Source organism: Camellia sinensis, chromosome 9 (genome assembly GCF_055761805.1).
Source record: "Camellia sinensis isolate YWXY chromosome 9, ASM5576180v1, whole genome shotgun sequence".
In the NCBI taxonomy this organism is placed as follows: Eukaryota; Viridiplantae; Streptophyta; class Magnoliopsida; order Ericales; family Theaceae; genus Camellia; species Camellia sinensis.
The window spans coordinates 24,423,473-24,440,351 of record NC_138969.1 but is presented as its reverse complement, the minus strand read 5'-3'; the positions used below and the strand labels follow the sequence as shown (position 1 = coordinate 24,440,351).

Here is a 16,879-nt window from a genome sequence, read left to right as displayed (position 1 = left end):
ACAAAACCTTTAAGCATAAATATTTAAACACACGCAATTCGATATTCCAATGCTCCCTTAACCTTGAATTCAACAACAATGATAATGACAACAATATTCAATGGTTTCAAATCCAACCTCAAGTTCAAATTCTGAATTTACAATACACCATGGTTTCGTTCTCTTTGCTCTGTATGTTGGTTTCTCACCAACTATGAGATCTCTGCTCCCTCCTCTTTATTGATGTATTTTTCATACTTTGTATGTTTCCATCAATAAAGCTTTCCTTTTGCTGATAAAAAAAAAAAATGGTTTCATTCTCTTTTCAAAATCAATCCTTTTTTTTTTTTTTTCCAAGTTATATTGCCCAAATCCTTTTCTTTCAAAAAGACCAATTTCCACATTTTCGATAAAACTACATCCATGGATTTCAAGTCATAATCCAACTCAACTTAACATGATTAATCCAAATAAATTCCATTATCAATGTTGATTCTCCATTTATACTATTAACACAATAACACCACTCAATATTAACAAGGCACGAACATTATTTAACTTTACTCCTTTTTAATTGATTATGTCAAATTATAAAATTAGGGCTTTCTCTTCCTCTCAACATAAACAATTTGAACTACTCCCCAATTAACCCAAACAGCCATCAACCTTAAAATTTCCAACCCCAACATTTCAAACCCTAGATCCCCTTTACATGCTTTTAGAAAATCCATAATGAACATGCTTTTTATCAAATAAAATCTACCACATGTCTATCTATAGACGAGGTATTGGAGAGGAACAAAGGAATCCCTACCTCTTGAAGTGACGAGAAGAAAGCTGAAAAATCCACGGTGATGAAAACATGATCCACTCAAATTAAAATGAAGTTATCGTGACCCTATACGTTTTGGCCTAAGGGACTATGGGTCAAAGATGGGTAGAAGTAGATGAAAACCAAGTGGGAAGAGCTTGAAAGCTCAAAAATGGCAGAAGAAGAGAGAAGAGAGAGAGAGAGAGAGAGAGAGAGAGAGAGAGAGAGAGAGAGAAAAGTGATCTAGATGTGACCCAAAGTGACTTTTATAGTAGTTGATGTTAGGTTTGATTTCTTGGCAATCCCGTTTCACAAAACTCCTTTGAGTTGTAATTTTATTCGTAATTTTATTTCAATGAGACTATGAGTGAGAGAGAGAAAAGTGATCTCGATGTGACCCAAAGGGACTTTTATAGTAGTTGATGTTAGGTTTGATTTCTTGGCAATCCCGTTTCACAAAACTCCTTTGAGTTGTAATTTTATTCGTATTTTTATTTCAATGAGACTATGAGTGTTTAGATGCAAATCCAACCCGAATTGTGTCTTTCAGAGAAGTTTGTGATGCTAATGCTTTCAAGATTGCCACTTCGCTGATTATGACGGGGATTGAGCTACCCGGTCAGCTTGCGGGGGTCGAGGGGGCAGCGCTACGGCGGGGTCGAGGGGCAACGCTCCCGAAGCAAAATGCAAAAATGCATTCCAAGTTGCCTGTCCGCTCCAGCGGACATTACCCCGCTCGAGCGGAGAATCCTTGGTTCCAGAAGTTTTGGTTGCCTGAAAAAGTACTGAGATGTGTGATTTCGCGCTCGAGCGGGTTCTCTAGCGCTCGAGCGGACCTCTGTTATATCACGCGCATATTTTGCTGAAGCCGCTCGAGCGGGCTGTTAGGCGCTCGAGCGGAGATCGCGGGACAGATTCTATAAATTCGCGTGTTGGGTCAGTTTTTAGGATTACTACTCCAGATCTTCTTTTTAGGTTCTAGGGTTTATATCTGGGGATACTTTGTTAGTTTTTCTTTGATGTTTTAATTGAGTATTCAACTCATGGTTTAAAGAGAGTACATCAAAGGTTTTGTTTGTTCTACAAAAAAGAGAGTTGTTCTTCAGTGGATTCTAAAGAATTCGAGCTTGAAGCTTTGGTGGATTCCGGGGTGGCTCATCGTAAAGACAATTCTGAGGTGAAGAGGGTTGGAAGAAGCACATAGAGGTTGGTTCAATTAGGCGTGGATTCGCTAGGTAATTGAGAGTATACCTGTGTAATTCCTTTAAATCTTTTTAGTGGATTGTTTTGTGGCTGTTGCCCGTGGTTTTTTAATCACAGTTGGAGGTGTCCAATTTGTGGTTTTTCCACGTTAAAATCGTTGTGTTGATTTGTCTTGATTGTTTGATTGGGATTGTTATATACTGCTTAAAATTGTTACATATTCACAAATCAATATCTAGGGGATTTCTAGATTTTTCAGTTGAAAACAGACAGATCGCTCGAGCGAACAAAACACCGCTCGAGCGACCAGACACTGTAATGCCCCGTATTTTATCACTCGGATAACGTTGCAAATATTCATTAATTAAGTCCGTTTACAAATAACATTTTATCCTTGGATGAAATGATGAATAATTAAATATACATATTCCCTCTCGTTATACAACAATGACATTTACATACAAATAAAAGAAATGCCTTAAGGCTTACAATAAAAGAGGAGATACTACTCTTTACAAAAAAAAAAAAAAAAAATAGCACTCTGCCAAACAACAAATAAAGTAGTACAATCCATCACTACATTATACTTATGAAATGGTAAAACCCATTGTTTGATTTTCAAATCCGAAAAGCATTCCCCGTACACATGTACAGGCAAGGGGTGAGCAAGCTCACCGAACAATCTCATATTAAAACATTAAAAGATATGCGGATACAAAGATACTCCTACATATACGTGAAATCATATCATGTCAAAACTATATGATTTTATTACATAATCTCTTAAATCCAATTTATTTAATTAACAACAACAAGTTAACTTAAATAAATAAACATGTTTCAATAGCAACAGGACATCATTTTCAATTCATTCAATTATCTCATTATTAATTGAATCAAATGATTAAACAATTCATCAAATCCATTTTATATGGTCTTATAAGATGAATGCATGTGCCATGTCATGCTCAAAATATTTTTCTCATCTTTTGAACTCTTATGCACAATGCCAATTTGAAAACACATTAATCCAACAATTTCAATAAAATTCCAAGATGGTAAATACGACTCAGGTAATCCCTAGGCTGGTGTCTGCAAGTAGACTATACAAGTACTGCCAATTCATTTCCAGTTCATAGATGCTACTCAATTCATAAGTTAAATTCATTATCTTTCAACAACCAAAATGAGACTACAACTCAATGATTTTCCAATTATGCAAAACTCACATGAATACTTCAAACCTGTCACTTTACGGATATTTCGTCCGAAGGAATTGGCACCCATTTATATATAAAATTTCGGGTCTTTCACCCAAGACACTTCGGCCAACTTGCTTTAAATGGAGTCCATCCCCTTTCTCCTCCCAAACAAATATACATATGCAATGTATTTATAAACATAATCACATATGGAGTACATCCCCTTTCTCCTCCCAATAAACATCCATATACAATGTATTTATAGCATGGTCATATTCAATGACACCAACTATGGATTAACATTAAATCGCCTAATCCTCATGTAATTTCTACAAGAATTATAGCTATTCTCTACCGATAGCCCAATGCAATTATTTCTAAAGAGATGTTCAATATCAAAATAAATAATTTATTCAAAACTTCCATAGGTGAGATAATACATATCCAATATCACCATTTATAATCACAACCTTCCAATTTCACATTTTCAATGTTAATCATGATTATTTATGCAAAATAATGATTTAATCAAATTAGGGCAAAAATCCCTATTTTACCAAATATCAACCCAAATACCAAACACAACTACTTTGGTACAACATGATCCTATATTCAAGCCTCACACTCATTTACCCCATACTCATCAAAAATCTCTCTTTTCCATATAACACCCAAATCTTAGATTTGTCCAAACTACAACCAAATCTCATCATCTATACACAATAGCAAATAACTAAGCTAAAAACCATATTAGAGTGTAAAAAACCCTACAAATTAAATATTACCATCACCAATAGATATAATCTTTTAACCAAAACTAATTTAATCCACTAAATTAGTAAGTTTATTATATTTAAAATTTTTCAAATTAATAATACCAAACATAACTTCACATGCCTCATCCCTCAAACATAACGATATTTCAACTTAACCATTTTTCATGCCAAGCTATTTAAAAAGGTAATATTTTTTTTTTAACCAATTCTCTACCAATAACAATTTCACAACTTTTTCTAAAATTACTTAACCAACATGATATTTACATCAAAATTTATGAAATATGCCAAATAGTAACATTTTCAAGATTTTGAGTTCGAAAGTCCACATTTCACATTTTCATTTTCATAAAAATGAACACAACTTAATCATCAATATATCATCTTTTATAAAATATCATGAATATAACATTTTTAGAGTTTTTAATCCCAAAACAACTCTATAATTCCTACTTAAGCATTTATTCCATATTCCTCAACATTAATTTATTTTTCTCAAAAATAAATTCCAAATCAAAGATAAAAAAAAGAATTCAACTTTATATTTCTCAAAATAAATCATCTAATCATAAGATGAAGTAGATACAATCCATACAACTATTAAATTCTATTTTTCGATTTCTTTTTACAAAATTAACAACACAAAATGATTTTTCAAAAATCAATCTCAAAATACCAACATTCTTAACATTTCAACATAATTTTTCTTCCAAAAATTACCAAACAAAAATCTAAAAATATATCTATATCCAATACCTCTTATAATGATATATTTTCTCAAAATAACCAAACATAGCTTTAATGTAAAAATATGAAGAAAGTCCCTACCTCAAATATGAAGAAAAGCTAATCTGAAAATGCAAACATCACCCGATCATGAATCCGAGAACACCATTGCGAAGATCACGACGAGCTCTCCAACTTTCATTTACAACACTTTTGCAAAATCTCACTCTAAGGATTCCCATTTGAAAGTCAAAAATTGAGCAACAATGGAGAATAAAGAAAGAGGGTGAGGGAGAGGGAGAGAGACACACGTTGGGAGAGTGACCAAGAGAGCAGAGCTCTCTGCTCAATCCAAAGAAAATGAAATGATGAAAAGGAAAGGAAGGGGAAAAAGAGAGGGGAGTGGGAAACAACCCCAAGTGGGTTTGCTTTTTCAATGATGGGTTTTTCAAAAAAAAAAAATTTAATTTTTGTAATAATAACTCAGAATTTTATAATATTAATTATAAAATGATATAATTTTTCTCACCACAAAATATAATATTTTTGTACACCACAAAATATAATATTTTGTTTACTACGAAATATATACATTTTCATTTTATATAAAATATATAATTTTTCACCATATGGTACACACCATAAAATCAACTATTAAATATTTATTATAATTACTATATAATAAATAATAACAACTCCCAAGGTGGTTACTACCAATCACATAATTAAAAAGGATCAAACAGTTAAACATGAGTCACAAACAAATTCAAATCAAATTGAATCTAAATCATGGGTCTCACCCATAAGTCAAACATGATCCAATTATATACCAAGATAGACCCAGCAAATTTATCCAAATCATAATCTAAACATTCAAAATTAAATAACAAAAATTTTGCTTTAAATTAAACTGAACACCAATCAGTCCGTGAATTTTCATAAAATAAATACTCATCATTAAATTCTGAAAGTTTTATCCAACGTGCTAGACTCATATGGGAATAACATATAAAAATTTCATAATTTTCTGAGATCGGAAGCTATTTTTAAAAAATACAAAACTGAACTGTTTTCGCACAGAATTTGCACAGCAATCAAATTTGAAAATTTTCTCAATTAAATTATGCACTGTCTATTTTTTTTTAAAAAAAAATTCTGGGTCATTACAGACACATAAGTGACACTACTCGAGCGAATAAAGTGACCGCTCGAGCGCACAATGACACCTCCCAGAAGTTCAGACCAGACAAGGCAGACCGCTCAAGTGACCAAATCTGCGCTCGTGCGAAGATTAACAACTCTCAAAATCACAGACCTATAAAAGTACTGAAAGACTCGAAAAACCACTCGAGTGACCAATCCATCACTCAAGAAATGAAGAAAAACTCAGAGTGCTACAACAAGAAGGTAAAAGTCACGATCGACAAAGGTAACAACCGTAGTAGACAAGTGTTTCACCGGTCGATCGGCAAATACAAATTTAGCCAAACTCAAATTCGAGCTACCAATCATTTTTCTTAAAGTTATAAAGCGAAAAATTATTAGGTACTCTTGGAATATCTGCTGTCTATATTCCTTCACCAATCATCATTTATTATACCTCCTCATATTCCTCAAGCACTCAGCACAAAATCATAATACCCCATATTTTTCATCAATTATAATATTATAAAACAACATATGGCCATGTTCCAGGAATATCCAATAATCAAGCAGTGAGAACAGACTTCAGCAGGAAATGAAATGGATCAGAGAGGATCACAATTAAAAAAGATCCTTACAAGTTGTTTGATAAATTTTTTTTGGTAAATTAAATTTTACTCTAAAATTTGGTCCTTTTTTTTAATAATATTTTGGGCCTTAATTTTTTTTTTTTTTCACCTTGACCCTTTATATTTTAAATTTTCTCAATTTACTCTTAAAACTAATTTTTATTCAAAATTTAACAGAAAATGTTATATTAACAATCACATAACATAAAAAATATATTATTATATTGAAATTTGAATTTGTATTAGAGGTGTGAGTTATATATAGCAATGCCAACCCTACCATAAGGCAGGTGAGGTGGTTGCTTCAGGCCACAATTATTCAAAAGGCCTCATATTCTTATAAATTTGCATACTATAAATTGTTCTATTAAAAGGCTATTTTTTATTTTTATTTATTTTTATTTTTTTTAAGCACATGGAATTGTTTATGAAAAAGGTCATGTTTATTTATGTATTTATTTATTTCTCCATATTATAGGATGTTAATAAGTTAGTAAAGTTAGATTAAGTACATATAGAACGATATTATTTAACTTCAGTATTTTTTTAATGATGATTTTCAAATAAGAAATCAATCACAAGAATTCATATAAACTGTGATATATAATGGTGATAAAAAATAAGTAATATGTAACATTTTCTTTCATATTTTGAAGTTTATTGAATCACTATTATTTAATTGATTTGTAATGTGAAGTTGCGGGTTCAACTTTTATAGGGAAGAATTTGATATTTGTAGTATTTATTCTCCCCTATTAATAAGGTTGTAATAATTGTTTATTTTTTCTCAAATTTGGGCTTAGTGATTGTTGGCTTTTTAGTTATTATTGGGGCTAGTGCTCTATTTGATATAATACTTCTCATATTTGTAATTGTTCTCATACTGATTGATTAAAAAAAGATTTAATTAGTAATATTAACTATTGAGGCAAAAAAATTGTTTTTTTTTAGCTATCTTTTGTAGTTTAATTTGCTTGTGTGATGTTCATAATCTAGGGGGAAATAATTTTGTTTCTTAATTTTTATGGATTCAAGTTTGGTTGTGTCAATGTAAATTTTTTTTAGTTCAGCATGAATCCATCAGTAGGCTTCAATTTAGAGGACTCACAGTACCTTGGGCCGGCCCTGATATATAATAATTTATTTGTATGTCACATGAGTCAAGGTGTTATTTTCTATCTAATTTTGGACATCAGTTAGCTTTTGAAATAAATTAAGAAAAAATTGAAACATAAAGGGTCAAAGTGAGGAAAAAAAAAATTCAAGAGCCAAAATGATAAAATGACCTAATTTCAAGGTAGCAAAGTGCAATTTTCATTTTCATTTTGTGTGTGTGTGTAGAAATTGATAATATTTTAGTTCTCTATTCCTTTAAATACAGTAAAGGCTAGATTTAGTGTAGATGTTTCTTCCATCATGATTTTACTTTTCTAGAACTTTTCATAACCATTTGATAGGAAGAATTGTCAAGAAAATATTGATTTATATATTCTGTGTGAGTTAAAATATGACTACACAACCAACTAGAATCTAACTCCAAGATTTCGGAAACAAGCCGAAGAGTATGTGCATTAAATAGGTCTAACACCTGCAAGTAGGGCTGTGCAGCGGATCCATCGACCCGCCACACCCGACCGACCCGACCCGACCAGCAACGGATGGATGCGTGCCATGTGGCGGGCGGGTGCGGGCCTAGATTATAATTTTTTTCGAGTTCAGGTCGGGTGGCGGGTGATCTGCCATTTTAGTCGGCAGACCCGACCTGACCACAATGGCTATTTTTTTTTTTGGGCTGATATATGCCTCATTTTCCCCCCTTTTCGTTTCTGATATGCATAGCTCTCTCTCATTTTGCTCTAATTTCGACATTCTCATTCTCTCTCTCTCTCTCTCTCTCTCTCTCTTTCTCTCTCTCTCTCTCTCTCTCTCTCTCTCTCTCTCTCTCTTTACCCTACACATCGTCGGACGATCTATACATACGCGGCGTTGGCGCTCGATCTACACGGCGTACACGGCGTCGGCGATCAATCTACACAGTGACTAAGGTATCTCTCTCTCTCTCTCTACTTTCCTCTTCTTCTCAGCTTCTTCTGCTTTCCTCGTCTTCTCTTTTTCTGATGATCTGAGTCTAATCTGTTTTTTTTTTTATTCCAGTTCTAAAACAAAATAGATGGTTAGATTGATCGATCTACAGTCTACTAGTCTACACTGACTGTAACTGAGGTACCTCTCTCTTTCTCTCTTACCTTCTTCTTCTTCTTCTTCTTCTTCTTAACTGGTTTTTTTTTTTGTTTTTGTTTTTGGTTCCAGTTCTAAACTTCTAAATCTAATCTGTTAGAGTCTAATCTATTATTATTATTTTGTTTTGTTCCAGTTCTAAAAGTAGAGACTTGGTTAGATTGATTGACACAGTCACACAGTGTTAACTGTTAAGGGTTTTACACACAGAGAAAGGAATACAGAGAGAAAACCACAGAGAGGTTTGGTTTATTTATTTTTTATTCAGAATCTGTTTTAATCTGTTCACAATCTGGAATTATTTTGGAGTATTCAATTTCCTTTGGATGTCAAACAATTATACTTACCGGACTGTGTTTACCAAAATGCACTTGCTAAAACATAACATGCTTCCTTTTCTTTCCTCTTTCCTGTTGTAATGTTTTTTCCATCAATAAAACATTACTTGTTTTTTGAAAGAAATAAGTCCAATAGTTGGAAGCATATGTACGCAGAAAAATAATCTAAAGAGAACATCTAAGCAACATTGTTTAATGTATGTATGATGGCTTAGCTTGAAATCTATAGGATATGGATATGCCAAGTATAACTTATAATATAATTATAGAATATGGATATGCCAAGTATAACTTATAATATAATTTGAGTTTGAGTTTTTTGGTCTCACATCTAATGTTTGGCTTATAACTTATAAATATGATGTGAGAATATGGTTTATAACTTATAAATATGATGTGTTTGTTTACAAATATGATTTGGCTTATGTAAACTCAAATTTTGATGGAGAACTTATAAACATATCACATCATATTTATAAACATATTTATAAACTCAAATATGATGTGCAGCAAATCATATTTATAAACATATCATATAAAATATGTTTGGCTTATAACTTATAAATATGATGTGCAGCAAATCTGCCATTCATCTTCACATGTGATGTGAGACCAAAAAACATTAGATGGAGAATATGGTTGGCTTATAACTTGTAAATATGGATATGCCAAGAAAACATTATAGAATATGGATATGCCAAGTATAACTTATATTATAACTTATAACTTATATTATAACTTGTAACTTATAATATAAGCTAAAGCATTAGCCGTTATTAAATTTGAGTTTTTTCTTCTTCCATTATCATACATACATAATGAATTGGCTTGTAGAATATGGATATGCCAAGTACTTGGGTCAAACAGATATTCCAAACCCAATACCCATGACATGAGTATGGAGTCCATTCCTGGAGTCCATTTAACAAGTGTTGTCAGAACATAACTTCAGGAAGTTATCCTAGAGAATAAGTATAGCGATCCCGATTTTACCTTCATTGTTTAATTGTAATATATGTCAACTTTTCAAAGATTATGCATGATTATACTAGATTCATCTCATTAGTAAGATACATGTACATCAATTAGATGGTGACTAATCATTGATACCTATTTATACAATGTATAGAAGACTAATGCTAATACATTGAATGTGATGGATTTATTATGAATGAATCTTAGAGATGCATTATGTTTCTATTATGAATATGTAGGATACATTAATCTATCTAATGAATTCATTAATATAGAAGATGCATTATGTATCATGAATGTATGAGATACATTAATCAATTTAATGAAGTTCATTGAATGAATAACTTGAGAATTTCTCTCTCTAGACTACATCTTCTCTCTATAAATACATCTAGTTCTAGTGATCTTCTACCCTAGTTCCTTTGTATTGAGTATGGAGCTTCCCTTGATCTTCATTTTAATCTGAAAGTTTGGCGATTTGGAGCACTTTGGTTTTTGGCCTTCATCTTCTCCATTTGAGGTAGGGATTTCTTTGTTCTTTTTCAATACTCCGTCTATAGATAGACATGTGGTAATTTTGTATTGCATGAAAATCATATCCGTGTTGGATTTGTTTTAAAATCATGAGGGGAACCTAGGGTTGGTTGTTTGAGAATGGTTTTGTTATCATTGACTGTGGTTTGGACTAATTAGAGAATAAAATTAGCATGTTATTATTGAAAGAAGAGAAAGCCCTAAATTATATTTTGATTTGGTAAAATAAAAAGGGTTTATGGTTGAACAATGTTGGTAAATTTCTATTGTTAATATGAGTTGTGTAGAAGGTGTTAACAGTTAAAGGATTAATTATGGTATTGGAGTTATTTTGAAATGAACGTATTGAATCAAGTTGGGTTATGGCTTATTATCCATGAAATTGATTTTGTAAAATGAAGAGAATTTAATTGGTTTTGTGAAAAGGGAAAAGTGTTTTTGGAATAAGTGATGGAACATGTTGACTTGAAAAATTATGAAAGTTGATCTTGAAAATGGTAAATGAAATGTTAACTCTATGTGAGTCTCAGAAAATAAATTTGAGAATTGAACTATTGTATCATGAGTGTTGAATACACACATTTGGGGGTTTTATCTTTACCTATCGTACTAGTGTCGTTGTTGGGTTTAAGGATTGCTTGAGAGTTGAGTCTCTTTTATTAGGTGTACTGAATACATGCATCTAGAGGTTTTGTCCTTGGTCATCGGTGGAGGATGACATTGTTGTGTTGAATTGTGATGTATACATTACACTTGTGTTGGGTAAACATTATTGAATAGTTTATGTGTATGTATTACACTTGTTATTTATGCTTTGTTGTATTGAGGAATTTGTACATGATAATCGCTTATATACATTGTTTTGTGTGGGAGGAGATAGGGGATGTACTCCACGGTTTAGGGGAAGATAGGGGATGGACCTCTAAACCGGATTTTGTTTGGGAGGAGATAGGGGATGGACTCCATTAGCACCACTATATATGTGCTTATTGATATTAGAAGTGTTTTTGTTTGATATTGATACAGCACTAAAATGTGTATCATTTGTGAAGTATAGAAGTGTTTTTGGTTGATATTGATACAACACTAAAATGTGTATCATTTGTGAAGTATGGAAGTGTTTTTATCTGAGATTGATACAGTACTAAAATGTGTATCTATTATGAGGTATGAAATGTTTAAAATGAGTTATTATCTCGCTTATCGCTTGGCGTATCCTTAGCTTACTGTGCATATAGCCGGTAGAGCAGAGTTTTAATTGTTATTGTCAGTGTATCAAGTATGTTATGGGTTGCGATGGTTACAGTTTTGAAAGGCTGAGCTGCCTCATTTGTGGATTTTATACATGTTGATGATTTGTTATTTCCCTTTTATTTAAGGCATGCATGTATTGATATGAATGTATTGGGAACAAACCAAAATGCCATTTTGAGATTTTGGAAAGTGTGAAGGAAAATGGGGTATTTGTGAACATGTTTTTCAAAAAAGGTCATTTTGTTGTAAGTACGGAAAATGGGGGAAGAGTAATGGGCTTGGTGAAATTGTTTTTTTTCTAAAACTGTTATAGTCATGAAAGTTTGGAAAATGGGTAATAAAAAGAAAAAAAAGGTGAACCGCTTATAGTGTCGAATGAAATGGATGTTTTCGAGAAAAGTTCATACTTATGTATATTTTGTATAAACTGCCACATTACTATTCTAGTATGAGAATGAACATTCATGATCATAGCTATCTGTAAGTTGTTATTGTTGGAGATCATGTTGAGATCCCTACTGGACTATATGTTCATCCCACGTTGTTGAATCTTTTTCAGGTGATAGCCAGGATGTTCTACAAGGTTTTGGATCTTCTTATTTGTTGGCCACAGGGCCTCTTTTGTGTTGGCGGAATGCCATTTATGTAAAAAGGGTTATACCCTTCTTCTTGACTTTTAATGATGTAAGCCCAAGGGCAATTTATTTAGTGTTCTCATGTTGTATTTACTTGCATACGAATGAGAGCAATGTTATTCACTTCTACAAGTTGAATATACGAGTTTATTTCCGCATGTTATCTCTGAAATGGAATTAAGTAAATGAAATTGGTAATACTTTGAGTAATAAAAAGTGGGGCGTGACAATAAGACTGATGTACTTTGGAAAACTAATGGTACTATGACATATGTTCCTTAATTTGTAATTTAGTCAGTGAACTAAATTTGTTATTATATTATGAATCAAATTATGATCATATATTACTTAGTTTGTTTAAAGATTAAACTTTAATCTATTATTATTATGAATCAAATTATGATAATATATTATTAGTTCTGTTATGTAATTTAGTCAGTGAACTAAATTTGTTTAAAGATTAAACTTTGATTCATAATACATTAGTCAATGAACTAATCTTACTTAGTGAACATTAGTCAGTTTAAACTTACTGATTCATCTTACTTAGTTTAAACTTATCTCATTAATCGGTGAACATTAAACACTGTCCATTCTTTTATCTTCATATGCCATTTAACATGTTCAAACATAGAGAAAGAGTCTGATGGTTGTTTTTCAAAAAGAGCATGGATTTGAGAAGCATATTTTGAATGATTTTTTATTGGTTGTTGGCAGTTTATTTGATAATCTTTTGGTCATGGATCCTCGAAGTGAAGAAACTTTTTTTGTGAGTCCTAATGTTGAGCCCGAATCATCTACTATTGACCCCTCTACCCAATCTAATGCTCCCCCTCGTAGACCACCCTTGGCCAAAACTAGTAGTAGTGGGAGAACAACATCAAAGGCTTGGGATCATTTTGAAAAGATTAAGGGTATTGATGGGAAAGATAGGGCTATGTGCAAGTATTGTAAGAAAGAATATATGGCAGGCTCTAAGAGTCACAGAACAAGTAATTTGTTAAGTCATTTGAAAAATTGTACAAAGTATCCATATAGGGACACTCATGGGCAACAAACATTGGGATTTCAACCTAGAGAAGTTGGCAGTGATGGTGAGGGTGTTGTTGATGTTGTGGTTACGCCATTTTCCATAGAAGTTGCTAGGAGGCATCTTGCCGAGATGATAGTAATTGATGAATTGCCCTTTAGATTTGTGGATGGGGTTGGTTTTAAGAGGTTTTGTAATGTCATGCAACCCAAGTTCAAGATCCCATCTCGATATACTATTGCTAGGGACATTGTAGACATATACACTAATGAAAGAGAAAGGCTGAAGAAAATTGTGAAGGGGCGTAGAATTTGCTTTACCACAGACACATGGACTTCCATACAAAATTTGTGTTATATGTGTCTAACTGCACATTTCATTGATGATGATTGGAAGTTACAAAAGAGAATTATAAATTTTTGTCAAGTTGAAGACCACAAAGGAGAAACACTTGGTAAAAAAATTGAGGCACTCTTAAAAGAGTGGGACATTGATGGCCTTTTCACCTTAACTGTTGATAATGCGAGTTCCAATAATCTAACCATTAGATTCTTGAAACGAACCACAAAATTATGGAAGGGAACTGTCTTGGGCCATGAATTTTTGCATATGCATTGTTGTGCGCATATTCTGAATCTCATTGTTAGTGATGGATTGAAGGATCTTGAGTCTTGTATAGCGAATGTGAGGCATGCAGTGAGGTATGTGAGGTCATCTCCAAACCGCCTTGACTCTTTTAAGAAGTATGTGGAAAGTTTGAAAATTGAGAGTAAGAGTCTCTTGTGCCTAGATGTGCCAACACGGTGGAATTTTACATATCTTATGTTGGAGGCAGCAGAAAAATTTGAAAGTGCTTTTCAAAGAATGGGTGAGGAGGACTACAATTATAAACAGTACTTTTTGGATAATGAAGGGGGTGAGAGGAGAGAGATGCCTACCGCCGAGGCTTGGGATAATTGTAGGGTGTTTTTGAAATTTCTTAGAATGTTCTACAATGCAACAAAGAGGTTTTCTGGCTCTTTATTTGTTACTTCAAATACATTCTACACTGAAATTTTTGTCATTGAAAATATGATTGGACAATTAATCAAAGACAATGATCCTATTTTGTCTTCAATGGCAAAAAAAATGAAAGAGAAGTTTGACAAATATTGGGGAAATGGGGATAAAATCAATCTCCTTTTGTACATTGCGGTTGTTCTTGACCCTCGAAGAAAAATGACATACTTGCAATTTTGTTTTTCAACAATTTTTGGTGGAGATGTTGTGAAAGTGAAAGAAATGTTGGAGAAGGTGAAAAATTGTTTGAGTAAATTGTATGATCATTATGCCGCGCTTGATTCAACAAATGTGCATGCCTCCAATGTAAATGAAACAATAGATATGGTGATAGATGAAAATGACCCACATTCTCTTGTGAACTCTCAATTTAACTCATTTTTGGAGGGGCAATTTTCTAGTAGTGGGAGTATGTCAGAATTGGACAAGTACTTGGGTGATATTGAGAAAGGTGGGAAGAATGCTCAATTTGACATCTTGGAGTGGTGGAAGGTTAATGCAACAAAGTATAGAGTATTATCACTCATAGCACGAGATGTGTTGGCAATGCCTGTTTCCACTGTTGCTTATGAGTCGGCTTTTAGTACAGGAGGTTGTATACTTGATCCATTTCGGAGTTCACTTGCTCCAAAGATGGTGGAGGTTCTTGTTTGTGCACAAAATTGGCTCCGAAGTAACATTCCAATATGCTTTCGACAAGCAATGAATGATATTGAAGAATTTGAACAACAATATGATTCGGGTAATACATTCAATGATTTATTTTGTTTTAAATTTCATTTATTTTGTATTATTCAAAATTCATTATTTTCACTTTACATGTTTTTCTTGTGTTATGTTTTATGTGTAGTTGTTTCAGAATCAAGTTCTTGTTCAAGCCCAAGTCCGGAACCTAATTTTATTGAAGTTTAATATCATGGTAAAATACCCCTCCCCTTTGCTAAATGTTGTTAACATATGTTTATTTGTTTTAAGTTTAAGACTTTTTAGTGTTTTCCTTATTAAATAATTTCATTTTTTTTTTGTTATGCAGGTTTAGAGGGCTCATGGTTTGACTCAAGGAAATTAATGACTTTTTGCTTCTTTTTGGATGACTGTATTATTGTTTGGATGACTGTATTATTATTATTTTTTTTAAAACTTTGGATGATTTTCAACTTCAACTTTGGATGACTATAACGAATTATGTTTTTGCATTGCCCACTAGAACATTGAACTTTGAATGCCCAGGAGACGATAATGGAAATTGATAACATGTCATATGAGGTTTGCTAAGTTGATGCTTTTTTGGAATTGTTGAAGTTTTCTTTATGCTTATGGTTTTATTTTTGTGAGCAATGGATTTTTGTTTTACTCATGTTCTGTTATTGACATCTCTTGTGAATAGATAAATAAACTTTTTTTTCCCTTCTTTTTCTGGTGCATTTGAGAATAATTTTCTTAGATAATATATGCACTTTGGCCAGAGATTGGTTTTTGGCACTTGGTTTGGGCAGTCTTGAATTTCCAACAGAATCACTTTTATTTGGAGAAGAAAAAGAAGCAACATTAGATATTGTAGGTGGGAGAGAATTGGAGAGCACTTGTGGTAACTGTTATATGTTACACTAGTGGCAAGATGACATATAAAATAAAATAAATGTGGAGTTCAATAATATTACCCTCTGCTTATTATTTAGTGAATGGTATTAGATATCTTCTTGTTTTTCAAGATTCAATTTACAGTTTTAGACCTATCAAATTTATGTATGTTTGTGCAATGTTTTCTGGTCTCACATCACATGTGAAAATGAATGGCAGATTTGCTACATTAGAGACTAAAAATATAATTTGAAATAATATTAATAGCACCTTGCTCAAAACGGCCCCAACTTCTTTCCATTCCTTTAAACAAAAGCATTCTACAGCAAACTTGAATTTATTGAAAATTCCTTGTATTCTAATAAAATGCCTAATAATGAATATCAAATTTACATAAAATACAAAAGATAGAAACTGCTAGAGTAAAATACTTTGAACATATGGGTTATTTTCATAGAACAAAGATAAAAGGTTCTGTGATCTCTTTCACCGTGCCATGCCATGCGGCTAATCTCATGGTCTCACCAAGGAATTGGAGTACGCAACCCAAACAGCAGGAAGGGGAAGCTTTGTTGATGCAATGTTTGTTGGGTAAAGTGGCTCAATGGTTGAGTCCTCCAAGTTGAACACACCCGTGTCATATCCTGAACTTTTAATGTACCTGTTTGTACAACAACACAAATCATCTGTAAAATATATGCAATTCGATTTAATCCCAGGCAGGCACATCACATTCAGACAGTGACACCGATGTTAATTGAATTTT

The 16,879-nt window shown here is 32.6% G+C and overlaps 1 long non-coding RNA gene across 1 annotated transcript; it reads left to right on the top strand.

Moving 5' to 3' along the window:
* Positions 1-10,404: 10,404 nt before the first annotated feature.
* On the top strand, positions 10,405-12,659 carry LOC145799053 (uncharacterized). The gene is made up of 2 exons (XR_014341050.1): positions 10,405-10,540; positions 12,368-12,659. It is a non-coding gene; the product is annotated as an uncharacterized LOC145799053 (long non-coding RNA).
* Positions 12,660-16,879: the final 4,220 nt, after the last annotated feature.